Source organism: Helianthus annuus, chromosome 4 (genome assembly GCF_002127325.2).
Source record: "Helianthus annuus cultivar XRQ/B chromosome 4, HanXRQr2.0-SUNRISE, whole genome shotgun sequence".
NCBI classification, from domain to species: domain Eukaryota; kingdom Viridiplantae; phylum Streptophyta; class Magnoliopsida; order Asterales; family Asteraceae; genus Helianthus; species Helianthus annuus.
The window spans coordinates 61,262,379-61,277,004 of NC_035436.2; the positions used below are offsets into that span (position 1 = coordinate 61,262,379).

At 35.6% G+C, this 14,626-nt stretch overlaps 1 pseudogene across 1 annotated transcript; it reads left to right on the forward strand.

Annotated features, from left to right (window-relative positions):
- Nucleotides 1-6,599: 6,599 nt before the first annotated feature.
- On the forward strand, nucleotides 6,600-11,869 carry LOC110936810 (annotated as a pseudogene). Its single transcript, XR_002590295.2, has 9 exons — nucleotides 6,600-6,816; nucleotides 8,048-8,290; nucleotides 8,380-8,484; nucleotides 8,598-8,867; nucleotides 8,946-9,093; nucleotides 9,852-10,036; nucleotides 10,121-10,233; nucleotides 11,021-11,315; nucleotides 11,402-11,869. The product of XR_002590295.2 is annotated as a chlorophyllide a oxygenase, chloroplastic-like (transcript).
- Nucleotides 11,870-14,626: the final 2,757 nt, after the last annotated feature.

Consider the following 14,626-nt stretch of genomic DNA (forward strand, 5'->3'; position numbering starts at 1 on the left):
ATGCCCAAAACGAATTTAAAACCAATTTAAGCCCCGTAAGGGTATTTTGGTCATTTTAAAGTTTATAAAAGAGGTTAAATAGAAACCTGAGGTTTTGGTCTAAAACAATCAGTAAAAATATTTATTTTAACAAGTTACATCAGTAAGACATCATACATATGTGAAATTTATCATTTACGACCAAACTATGCACCGTAGGGGCATTTTGGTCATTTCACATATGCTTTAAGGGTCAAATTTGGAAATCTGAGTTCAAGATTAAACTTACTGTTAAAGTATAAAAATTTATTTATAACATCAGTAGGTAACAAGTCTTAGGTGCTAATTATGGTTTTAAACCATACTATGCGCATAAATCGCATAAAAGTCGGTATTTGACGATATTCGGGTTATTTAAGGAAATATGAGATTTTGATCAGTCTCAAGTGTTTAAAATATTTTATTTATCATATAATATCAGTAGAAAAAGGTTTGGTATCAAAATGATATGTAAAACTCATTTTATTAACAAAAAGGGCTTTATCGTCAATTACTGAATTTATGCTAGAACTCTATGTTATGGTCAGTATAAAATTTGAAAAAAAAATTCTAAAAATCCCAAAATATTATACTATAACAGTGGGTAGAACGTTTGGTGCCAAAAATTGGGTTTAAATAGGATTTATGTCAAAAATGTCATTTAATTAATAAAAAGCTTTTGTTTTACGATATCGAGCATAACTCTTATTTCGGACCATAAACTGATGTCAAATTTTTAGGACATACTTAAAATATTAGTAATAAAGGTTTTTGTCCTCTCACATTTTCAAAAATCTTGTTTTAATGATAAAAGGGCATAATGGTCCATTTTAAGCATTTAACGGGAACATGCAATTGAATTAGATTTCTAAGGAACCATGTAGTATAATCTCAGAGGGTTATACTAACATGTAATGTGGTCCCAAAGGAACCCTAAGGAATAACTAAACTAAGCTAAATTGGGTCAGAACTGAAAGTCAAAGCAAAAGTCTACTTTTATGACTTTCGGTTGCGAACCGAGCCTAAACTCAGAATTGTCGGGTTGAACATGCCTAAACATGTTCTTATATTATTTACCAAGTTATTTAAGTGTTAAAACATGTTCCATAACTTCTGCATTATTAGTTATGAATTATTTTGTAAAAACTGACCTGTTTGACTTTTTGTTCATAACTTTGACCCGACAATTGACTGAGATAATGTGATAATTAGAAGGTGCCCTTTTAAGGGTTTAAACTCTATATAATTACCAACACATAGCCACTTTCAATTCGAATAATGGCTGGACCGTTAGTGATTAATCACAAAGTTAAAGCGTAATTACGATATCTTTGACTTTCGGTCATTAAGCTAATTAAACCTTAACTAAGGAAGCTAAGAACACTTACAAGAGTCCTTAGCACGAAGTTTGAACTAGAGAAAGCTTCCTTTAGCAGCAGGAGGCTCCAGAGAGTGAATTTGAGAGTAAAATTGAAAGTGTGAATGAACACAAGAACAAACAAGGCTCTTATATAGGAAATTAGATGCTCTTGGATCATTGCAACTGTCCCTATGTTGTTACCAGATGTTCACAAGTGTCCCTAGGGTAGTAAAAACCATTTGCAAGCCCCAGGTATTGCTCAGAACCCATGCAAAGGTGGTGGACAGGCTGCAACACGCAGCTGTCCTATTTTTCTGTCGCTGGCACTCTTACGCGGCTCGCGTAAGAATTGGAGAGGGCCTACGCGGCCCGCGACAATGGGCTGCTCCGGTTAAAAGTTTGCAAACTTTGCATTTACAGTCCCTGGTCCAATTTAAGTTTAAATAACTTTCTTTTGTTGCACTATTGACCCCCATAGTTAACTAACAAGTGCCTTAGGTCACAATTTAACTCCGTTAAGCTCCCAGTTAGTTGTGAGATCACCCGAAAAGTCTTGTTTTCATCGAAACTCCATGAGATTACTATCCAATATTCTTGAGAGCAAAATATACAAATATTACAATGCTTTTGGGATCGTTAAAAGGTCACTCAGAGGTAACATTTAACATGTTGACACTTTTAACCCCTATGCTTCATAAAATTCTCAATTTAAGCACAAACGACTTTCTATGTCCGACAATTTATTCATTAAAGAATACGAACGTCGTGTGAGGTCAATCAGAGGCACAAGATTGGCATGTTGGCATGTTGGCACTTTGGATCCTTTTACTTACATATTTACATTGTTTGACAATTTTAGTCCCTCGGAATCAATTCATTACACATTTAACCTTCATGACACGTGTCTTTATTATATTGGTCGTGATTTTGCGAGGTGTTACACAACTGTTGTAAAAAGTTGTACCTGATTCAATGAAAATGGTCAATTACTATTCCCATACTTCTCTTTAAAATAGAGAAAAACTGAAAATGTTGGCAACCTGCTGCATTGAAGATCAGCAGCACTTGGCAGAAGCTTGGTTGAACTCATCTCATTTTTATACCTTTTTTTCCAAACCGAACTACTGGTTTAGCAAAATAAATGCTTTAAATGAATGAGGCCCTTCTGCCGTAGGGAAAAAATCTTGGTTGTATAGATGATTAAAGGAATACCTTTTTAACAAACAAAAAGTTTTAATCATTAAGATGCGCCGCATGAAATTAACACTCAGATTTGTAGCGGATTTCGTTGTCATCAGAAACAGGGGTCCGCCAAGTTGTGTATCCGACCGACCATCCTTTCTCTATATATCGTCTCTCTCTCTCGCTCTCTACGTATGTGAAAAATGCGAAAGTGAAAAGGAAGGAATGAAAAAGAAACATCTCAATAATTCTTATATTCAGTTTCAACGAAATTTATGTAAGATTTAAGATGATACTTACATAATTCACTCTAAAACCCTAAATCTAGCTGCACTTTAATGATGAATCCTTTGACCAAAAAAGTTAAGATCAAAATCCAACCTGAGGTATGAGTGAATATCCTAGAATTAGAAAAAGGGTTGTTTAGGATGCCTTACCTCTGCTTCCATTGGTATCCATTCATCCTTAAATTCACTAATGAAAAATAAGAGAACAAAAGTGAGCGAATCAAAGCAAGTAAAACCTTACCTCGCCTACATCCTCATCAAAGTCAACTTTCTCTCTGTTTCGTCCACCTCTGTCCAACAAACACCAAATTTCCCTAAACAACAACAAATAACACCACATGAACATCATAATCACACGCTTTATCCAAAAAAGCATATCAACAAATACTTACTGTTCAGAAATAAATGGCTACTTGATTTTAAGACTACTAATACGAATCATCTCTTTTCCATTTAATCCATTTTATACCTTCAAACCTGGTCTATTTAGGTAACTGTCCGGGTATAGTTTGTGTTGTTCTTTTTCTTATGGTCGCTGTAAGGGCCCCTTAGTTGCTTGCTGATGAAGGGGCTTTGTTTGAAGATCACTCAAAACCTAGATAAAATCAAAAACCCTAACCAAATTAGTCAATGGATTCCAAACCTTTAAATAATATCATAAATGATCATAAATTACCCCTTTTTACAGATTACTCAAAACCTAACCAAACCCAAACCTTTTTTATATGACAACAAAATAGAAAGATGAAGCGACATGGTAAAATGATATGTTTTGTATACAACAAACCTTTACAACAAAAGTTGTATATGGTACATTTGATAATCTAAACTTCTAATTTCAAAGCTCAGAAAAATGGCTGCATCTGGTTGCTTGTTTCAAGCCATCTCAGATGCCATGCCAAGAATATGTATATCATCATCGCATTGGAGATAATCGTACCCATCCTATAGAAATCGAACAACCCATATTAGCACACAAAAAGAATGACAAACAAAGGCAAACGTACAACCATAAAGCCACAATCAAGAAGTCAGCGACAACAAAAATAAAGGAATCAATGAAAGCATTTCATCGAACACCTTAAGTGCACACTTTCTAGATAAACAGAACAGGCTCAGGTAAAACCATCATATCCATAGAAGCTCATGTACACATCACAGCTTCATGAATATCAAATAATAGAGGTTTTAAAATGCCAAACACAAAACGTGACAACCAAGCACACAAAGACACCGTCTTTCATTTCCTCAAACACCTGAGGTGTACAGCTTCTAGGAAAATAATAGAGGATCATGCAACACCATCATAGCCTTTGAAGTTTGGCTACACAACTCAGGGTCATGACCATCAAATCATTGTGGTTACCCAAACACAAAATGTGGCAACCTAACACCAGGAGACACCAAGGGATGCTCGATACAAACCAGATTTTTGGCGTCGACTATACCAGATCAGGCGAGATTCCAGCAACCACTGTTGCCATCCGTCCTTTGTACCCACGCCGACTTCCGGATACGAGTTATCCACTGATCTTTAAGATCTAATAACATGCAGACCCCGATCGGTAACCTGAGAAGTCACCGGAGCTTAACCGGACTCCTGTAACACCGAAAATAGCTTCAACGTACACATCGACCCATCTAACTGAAAAAAATAAACATACAACTAAATCGAGGCTTACCGGAATTCTTGCAGGAGTTAATCGGAGTCTCGTCAGAACCCTAGTTCGCACCACCACACAGGATTCTGTCGATGATTCTTTGAGTGTCAGTTGTGTAGCGTCATAAGTGAAAAGTGCCGTCGTGCGCCGCCTATTAACCACTGTAAACGGTGGTCCTTCCACCGTTTCTCTCTCTCAAATGAATCTGCATCTCTATCTCTCATGTCTCTCTTTTCTATTTATATGAAATATGAAGCTTCCAAAAGAAGCTTTAGTGTACAATCAACCTAAGTAAATGTACACCTTACCTATGTACATAAAACCAATAAAGCTAGAGTTACAACTACCTATTGCACAAAGTTGTTGTAAATTAGAAGTATATATAATATGAAGTTCAAACATTTTAGATGTGTTATTTTAAAAAAAAGGTAAGAATTTTCATGTTAAACTAATTTTCACTTTTATAGTTAATAACTGGTTTTTAAATTACATTTATTATCATCCGAGGGGATTTAACCAGACAAACAAATCATGCAAATTAAGTAAAACAATACATACTTACCATGAGTTGAGATCTTATAAATACAATGCTAACTGTAAACACAGATTTGAGCCATTGATAGTTTAAATCAATGGCTGGTATTAATTATAACTAAAACCCTATAATTAATAACTTTTTTTAAACGACCAATTGAATCAATTCCGAGCACTCTCGGGGCACCTACTGGACCAAACGGAGTACTCCGAGAGTAACTCGAGTCCACCACCAATTCCAGGGAAAACCTGATAACCCGCCCGCCCGTAGGCACGACAATGAAATTACCGGTAAAACCCGTTGGCTCAAGGATCGAACCCAAGTTCCCCTGGGTCTCCTATCATTGCCCACCAATGCCTCACTCTGCACCAAGTGAGAGTTGAACTTGCATCTCTCAAGAGAAATGCAAGCCTTCCACCACTTGATCTAGAGATCATTGGCCCTATAATTAATAACTAATGTTATCAAGTTAGGGGTATTTTAGTAATTAAATACTTATTCCACCAAGTTTTTTTAAACTAAAATAACTTTTATATACTTCATTAATTTTGAAAAATAAAATTATACCATAAAATCAAGTATTTTTTTTATCTTTAATACGAGTACCATATTTCTATAAATTTTTTATTTATAAAAGTGACTTTTAAAAAAGTTACAAAAATGTGTTTTATAATTGTGCTAGTTATGTAGTTAGAATGTGCTAATATAAAACCGTGTTGCGTTGATTTTAAATCTATACGTAAGTTCTTATTTTGTTGTGTAATTCTTATGCGGGTTGCTTTTTTTTTTTTCATTTTGTGTTGTTATTGGGAGTCTATTTAGAAATAAACTTGTTTTCTACTACTTATGTAATATTATGTGCTATTTACAAAATTTAAATAAAAACATGAAATTGTGCTACTATGTAACATTATGTGTTGTTTATAAAACAAAAAAAAAAAAGTAATTGTGCTAGTTATGTAGTAGTATCTGTTGTTTACAAAATTAAAAAAAACATGAAATTGTGCTGATTAATGTGTTGACTACAGTGGCATGCTGATTACGAGATGTGCTGACTGTGATGGTGTGGGATGTTACCGTCAGATGTGCTGACGTTGGTGTTATCATGCTGATTAAGGTGCTGATGTTGACGATGTGCTGATTACAGTGTTGACGATGATACTGAATAGGATGATGATGATCATGCTGATTCGATGATGAAGAACAGAATACGGGATTAGGATTTGAACTAATCTTGTATGAATTTAGGGATAATTTAATTATTGTTTTTAATTAGATATAAATATAATGGTATAAAAAGTCTAAAATACCGTTAAATATTTTTTTAATTGAAGACGTATCTCTTTAAATTGTGATTCTTACAATTTTTAAAAAATAGTTGTTTGCCCTATACCTACTTACCATTATTTAAATTCTAATTATGGAGTTCACTAATGAAGATTTCAATCCGATAGGGAAGATATCTAGAAATCCGAGGTGGCAAGATATAGCGGGCCCGATAACAAAACTCATCTTTGATTTCGCATACATATTGTGGTCATGACTTACTGCACGCATTCCAGTTGTCAGCGTATGTCAGGCCAGCCGAGATCGCGCACCACACAAGCCACATATCTTCAATTTCCCCAAATAAATCTCCTCCGCTACAAATAACCTCATTAATTCTCTCTCCAAAATTGTCATTATTCGCTCATCATGACCGCCATTGCAACCGCTGCAGCTCTATCTCTCCCCATTTCCTGTTCTACCTCCTCTAAGTTCGCCAACAGAAAGGTACGCTATCCATTCTCTGTGTGTTTTTGTTACAGATTTACCTGTGTTTCTTCTTTTACGGTTATAAGTTAGTTGAAGCGTTTGTTAATTCGCCAACGGAAAGCTAGCGAATGTATTCTGTTTGTTTTTGTAGGAGATATTGGAGATTTAGTTGTTTACGGCTATAAATTAGTTGATGAAGTTGAAGCGTTAGTTCTAATCATGTAGCAAATGTATTCTGTGAGATTCGGTTGAGTTTATTGTGTACGATTCTATGTTAGTTGATGAAGTTGAAGTGTTAATGGTAATCATGTAGAATCACTAACAGATAGGTAGCGAAATGTTGTTTTTGTTGGAGATATGATGATTTTGCTGGAGATGTAGTTAAGGTTTTTGTGTATGATTCTACGTTAGTTGATAAAATTGAAGTGTTAGTCCTAATTGTAACTGGTTTAACTTCTAGTCAGATCAATTTATTCATGTATGTGTGCAGATTTTGATTAGAACTTTTGTTAACGGACGGAATGTTTAAGATGATGTGTGAGAAGTTAATGACCGATATATGATGATTTTGCTAGAGATTCAGTTGTGTTATTGCCTACGGTTATAAGTTAGTAGATAGAATGGAGATAGAATGGAAGTGTTACTCCTAATCATGACTAGTTTAACTTCAAGCCAGATTAAATTTTTCATGTATGTGTAAATATTTTGATTAGAACTTTTATTAACGGAAGAAATGTTTAATATGATGTGTGAAAAAATTGTGACGAAAACGAGAGGCCTGTTAAGTTTTGTTAAACGATACACTTTGATACTAGCCTTTTGCATTTTTTAAGTGCAAATTCAACATGGTTTTTATTGCAGTGGTAAATCTAAGCTAGATAATGATCAAGCTATTGTAGAAAAGGAAACTTGAGGTAGTCTGTTTGTATCCCTCAGATATAACTTACACGATAGAAGTTATACTTGGATATCATGTTTCAAAGTTTACATACATTTAGTAATTAAACTTACTTTTGAAATCAAGGATGTCTTAAAGATTGATTATGATTTCGACTACAGAACTGGCGTATTTGACATAAAAAATCAAAGTATACCTTATCTTGATGAGCATATATGTATGCTGCTTGGTCAGTAACAAAACACTTATGACTTAGACATGATCTAGTTTCAGTAATTACTGTTTGGTTAAGGGTTGTTGCCTTAATACTTACCTGTGCTACTTTTTTTCTTATTGATTTCTTGGACTTAGGGCGTTAGAGGAGGGTTTGTAGTATTTGCAATATCAGCCAGTGGGGAGGGAGGTGGGCTCGTGGACAAGAAAAACCCGTGGAGCACTCTATTTAATGTCGAAGAGCCTAGGTCTAAAGCTCCACAAAGTAAAGGAAAGTTTTTGGATGTAAATGAAGCATTCGAAGTGGCTAGATATGATATACAATATTGTGATTGGCGCGCAAGGCAAGATCTTCTCACAATCATGCTCCTACATGAAAAGGTAACTAAATTTCCATCTTCCTCAAAGGACACGAACATTAATCTTCTTTTATGAGTTGGGAAATCAAAATTATATTTAAACACTCTCAGGTTGTTGATGTTTTAAACCCTTTGGCTCGTGATTACAAATCCATTGGAACCTTAAAGAAGGATCTAGCAGAGTTACAAGAAGAGCTAGCAGAAGCACATAAACAGGTTTGGAAAGAGTACATATATTGGGGTGATTTTACTTGAGACTTGATAATAGAAAGCTATAAAATGATATTAATTTCGAAAGCCGATGTCTTCTGGTTCCGCTAAAATGGCAGATGCACATATCAGAAGCAAGGGTTGGTGCAGCTTTAGATAAGCTAGCTCACATGGAAACTTTAGTCAATGATAGACTTTTACAAGACCGAACTACAACAGCAACCGAGATCACAACTTCATCCCCTCCTAGTACTTCTAAAGAAACCATTGAAAGAAAAACACAAAGGAAAGGTTTGAATGTGTCGGGTCCAGTGCAACCTTACCATCCTCGTTTGAAGAACTTCTGGTATCCTGTTGCTTTCTCAAGAGACCTGAAGGAGGACACATTGGTAAGCCATTATATTTCTATTATGTACTTTGTTTGTCATCAAAGAGCTACAAGCTCATAAGTTAATTTAACAATGCAGATTCCGATTGACTGCTTCGAAGAACCTTGGGTGGTATTCCGTGGGAAGGATGGGAAACCGGGATGTATAAGGAACACATGTGCCCATAGAGCATGCCCTCTCGACTTAGGCTCTGTAAACGAGGGGCGTGTACAATGTCCCTACCATGGTAATATCTTATCAAAATAGGCTTTTGCAGTTAATACCAATGATATAAAATATATATATATATACACACACACTAGAATTTTGACCCGTGTCGCACGCTGTGGCGGCAAAGTCGCATTTGTGACTTCATTACACGTGTGACGAACATGACATTACGCGTTTTTTACTTTGTTACACGCGTTATGTTCGTGACATTAACGTCATCAGAAATAGATAAAAAAGAATATGTCTCGGACATTGCGGTGTAAAGTCGTAAAAGTAATTTAGACAACGGTGTAAAGTAATTTAGACACTAACGTGGTCAAATGTATGATAATATGTTGCACGTTGCAGTGTAAAGTCGTAAAAGTAATTTAAACAAAAGGAGGTGTCATGTACTAAGTAGAAAAGGTTGGAGGGTCAAAGTTGTCAATTACCAAAAGTTAGAAGTTAAGAGGGTCATAAAAATAATTTAAACAAAATGAGGTGTCAAGTTATTAAGTTGTTGTCAATGACCAAAAGTTAGAAGTGAATGTGTAACTTAAGGATGAGGGTTAATAGTGTTTCATGTCAAAAGTTTGAGGGTTAATAGTGAATGTTGTCAAACGTTTGAGGGTTAATGAATGTTGTTAAAAGTTGAGGGTTAATATGTGAATGTTGTCAAAAGTTGAGGGTTAAAGAGAAAGGTCCACCGACCTTTCTCTTTAAGGTATAGTAAATAAATATATCTATCATACATGAATATGTATTTGATCCTTATTTTCAAAATATGATTTCCAGGGTGGGAATACTCTACAGACGGGACATGTGAAAAAATGCCGTCAACTAAATTTGTTAACGTGAAGATAAAATCACTTCCATGCTTTGAGCAGGAGGGAATGATATGGATCTGGCCGGGCAACGAACCTCCTGCAGCCACAATTCCTTCACTAGAACCACCTAAGGGATTCCAAATACACGCCGAGGTATTTTAGACGCGTTTTTATGCAATAGTTCAAGTTTGAAACTATTTAGGTTATGAACTAACATAAAAATAATGTGGACGACAGATTGTCATGGAACTACCAGTGGAGCATGGACTACTACTAGACAACCTGCTGGACCTTGCGCATGCACCCTTTACGCACACTTCCACATTTGCAAAAGGGTGGAGTGTTCCAAGGTCTGCTTCCATTCTAATATTGGTTTTGGCGTTTTACATAATAGGCGGTCGATCGTCTAGTCATCTCTTTAAGTTGAATTCATCTTGAATATAAGTTGGTAACTCGACTCAATGAATGGGTTGATTCATGTCATGGGTGAAAAGGGTGAAATAAAATAATAACAGCTTAAAAGGAAACAAGTCAGATGGGTCAAACTGTTTGAAAGCCACCCAAAGTGTAGTTTTAACTTTTTAATGCATAAACACTCATTTAAAAAAATGCCATTTTCGTCCCTGAGGTTTGGCCAGTTTTGCAATTTTCGTCCAAAGGTTTGTTTTTTCCGCATCTGGATCCAAAAGGTTTTAAATCTTGCCTTTTTCATCCAACTCGTTAACTCCATTCAAGTTTCTCCGTTAAGTCAGGGGTATTTTTCGTCTTTTTTTGTTAATTGAAAGGGCAATTCGGTCTTTTGAATACTTGTACAATATGCTAAATGCTTGTACATAAAGTGAAAAAGACCAATTTTCCCTTTAGGTTAACAAAAAAAAAAAAAAAAACGGAAATACCTCTGAGTTAACGGAGAAAAATTGATGGAGTTAACGAGTCGTATGAAAATGGCAAGATTAACCTTTTGGATCCATCTGCCGAAAAACAAACCTTTGGGAAAAACAAGCCAAACCCCAGGGACGAAAATGGCATTTTACTCCATTTAAAATTAATTGGATTATCATAGAAATTAAATGTGACAAATATTGGTGTTGGTAGCTGGAGAATTTTAGATGACTAATGTTTACATTGTTATTGCAGCTTGGTTAAATTTTTGACCCCTTCATCAGGTTTGGAAGGATATTGGGATCCGTATCCAATAGATATGGAATTTCGACCGCCTTGTATGGTGTTGTCAACCATCGGGATTTCAAAACCGGGGAAACTGGAGGGCCAAAGCACGAAACAGTGTTCAACGCATCTTCACCAACTACACGTCTGCTTACCGTCATCAAGAAACAAGACGAGGCTATTATATAGAATGTCACTTGATTTTGCTCCGGTTTTGCAATACGTTCCTTTCATGCACATCCTGTGGAGGCATTTTGCAGAGAAGGTAACGTTATGAATTATAGTTAATCAGGTCGAAATAGTCGCTCTCTAGTCAAGGATTATATGAGTTAAAGAATTTTTTTGTTGCAGGTACTAAATGAGGATCTACGGCTTGTACTTGGGCAACAAGATAGGATGATCAACGGTGAAAATGTATGGAACATGCCGGTATCTTACGATAAGCTCGGAGTAAGATACCGATTATGGAGAACCGCAGTCGAAGAAGGATCTAAAACATTACCCTTCAGTAAATAAAATGAAATACAAACTAATTTTTGGATTCAACTCATGATTTTCTTCAGGTTATCAATTAATTTGAGAGAAAACACGACCCAAATTAGACCTTTCCTTTGTACAGAGTCTTTAGTACATTCACCCGTAATCGATTGATGCCCACGAGGGTTTATGTGCATACATTTCTTGCGAACGTGTAGTGATAAATAAAATGTTAGATGTGAGTTTAGTTGAGTTTTGGGTTTGTTATCGCGGTTTGGATTAGGATTCAAATGACTTGACAGTTGACACAATATGTGTATTTTGTTATAGTCTTTTGTTATCCGTCTTTTTTTCATGAGTGACCCGTCACGTATGTTATCGTAATCAGTACATTAACGCGTGAAACAAGTGTATCAAAGAACTCCTATCCATTTTATGTAGAAACCCGCCTGATGTGTTTATAAGAGCGTTAAAAACTCAACACTTGGCGCAGTATATTCCGCTTTTGTTGTAGATTAAAAGTTTATAAAACCATTTTAAGACATGACATATATTTGGTACAAATAAAACATTTGAATATCTTGACATTATATACTTTCAATTGTTTAACGTTAAAAAAATTATACTTGATGTCCCATTCAATTCTAAAAGAATAAAAATTTGGAAATAAGAGAAAATAAATTCCAACGAAACACAGTCATCTCATTCTTATTCCATAAAGACTTTTTAAGCATGGTTAACAGTTAACACTTAACTAACTTGATAGTAGCTTCATTAATTATTGACAAAAGAGACCCCTAACTTCTAATACTTGTCAAATAGCTGCCAAAGTACAATGGACATATTCCATCAAAATTTTTTGATTTCAAAAACTTCAAGACACATCAAAGATACCAACACTAAGAGACTGGACCGAGGGATGCCATCAACAGTAACAGTATGAATGTCATAAAGTAGTGTAGTCCGCAGGAACTTGTAAACATCCATAGTCATTACGAACACTTGGAACCTAACTTCCATTCGTAGGAACCATATGAAAAGTAGGAACAATAAGAGCAATGAACTAATAATGAAATAGATAAACCATATAATGAGTTGTTTGTAATGATTGCGATGTCATTAGGGTTATATTAGTGTCCATATATATGTAGAACACAATGTTACACTTTACTACCGTATACTATGACACAATATCATTTTGGTCTAATACTCCCCTGCTAGCAAAGTGCGCGAAGCATTGTGGTTTGATATGTAAAGACTGTTATTTTTGTTCTTCAACAAGGTCCAACGGCCTGTTATAACCCTCATGGAGAATGGATCGAGTTTGATTCTGCTCGTTTCCAGCCGTCTTGACTCTCGCCAAGAATCTTCACACAAAATGTGACTTTTCGCATGGATGTTGACCCTCATGCGACATGTGCAACACTTGCATGGAAAACTGGCACTCATATGGAGGTGGCTGAATTGAAGGATTAAAAATGAGATTGAATTGTTCTCCACAAGAATTAGCTGACTCAGATGTTGATATGAGACATTTGGTTAAGAACACACAAAGGTGGAAGTTGTTGACCAAGATGATTTTGACGGTCAAGCTCGCTCACTCGGTTTCAGAATAAGATAAAAACATACCATTTATCTTCTTCGGTTGATGAGGTCAAAGATAAAGGGGCTTGTTTCGCTACTGATAAGGAATTATCGCCATCGGTTGTGTCTTTAGACAAGTTAACGAAATACCTTTATTCTGAGGGCAATGGGAAGGTCAAGGCTGAAGCCAGTAATGCTAATAATTTTAGTAGTAAACCAATGGTGTAAAGCACACAAGTGTGAAAATAAGTGAGCTTTCTTCGGAATAACCTATTTACTTATGAATCACTTGACTCCAATTATGTTTTCTCTCTTACAAGTTAAGCATATAAAACAGAAAATATAGCATAATAGGAAACGGGTCAAGTGGGTAGAGTTCTTAAAGCGTATTTGATGCATAAAACCTCCTAAGCCCTTTTCATTTGAAAAGTTGCTGTAGTTATATTTGCTATACTAATTCTGTATATGAAATATATTTTTGGGCCGAAAAGTGTTTCAGGTTAACATTACATCAGTCCATCACATGGACAAGAAGTTACGCGTGAACCAGCCTTCTTACTTTCTAATTTCTACTTGAAACCGATTATGATGTCACTTGTATAGCAAAATATTGGATAACATTCATCATATATCAAACACAAACTGTGTATAATTAGAACAGAACTGATCTTTTAAAATGCATATATAATTCTGAATCTTCTTGTAGAAAACAATCATAATTTCAAAAGAACATACATCTAAGAGATAGCAACAAAGTGCAAAACCGAACAACAAAGTAAGATGCACGAATCAACATTGTCCCGTTCCTCTACAAAGACACCATGCTTTCAACATAACACCTGATATGATCGAACTGCAATGTTGTTGACAACGGAAATTGATGACCCGAAGCGAATTGTAATGATTTAAAACATCCACTCTTCTTGTTATAGACAGGTACACTTATCATATTACCAGAAAAGTCACTCGAGAAAAAGACAATCTCGTCCATATTAACCGAACCCATAGGGAAAGGGAAATCTAACAAATCTAACTTAATCCATGATGACTCGGGGAATGTAATGGTTTCTTTGACCCAAACACGGTTTTCATAGTCTTGTACTCTCCAAATATTCATTTGGTTGGTTTCCTCCACAGTATCATAGAAAACAACTCCTACACAACCATTGACTTTAATGATGTAAGGATCTTTTTCTAGCATACCACCATTCTAGTTGCCAGGCAAAACACCTTGAGGGGTGGTAATTATCGAAAACTTGTCCGTTCTCAATTTAAACACCAAAATGTCAAACGACTCTGGCATTAGATGTACTACACTATTGACACAAACATTGTGGTACAAGCTAAGCCGCCCAAGTAAAACCAGCAGGAGGCTCTGCATCGATCTTTCTCCATGAATAGAGAAAATCATAATCTCCATATCAGAAAAATCCCTAGTCATCAAAATCTTATGTTCGCTTCTAGACTCAAAAAGTAACGGATTTGAGGGAAATCAGAACGTAAAAGGATTTTTGT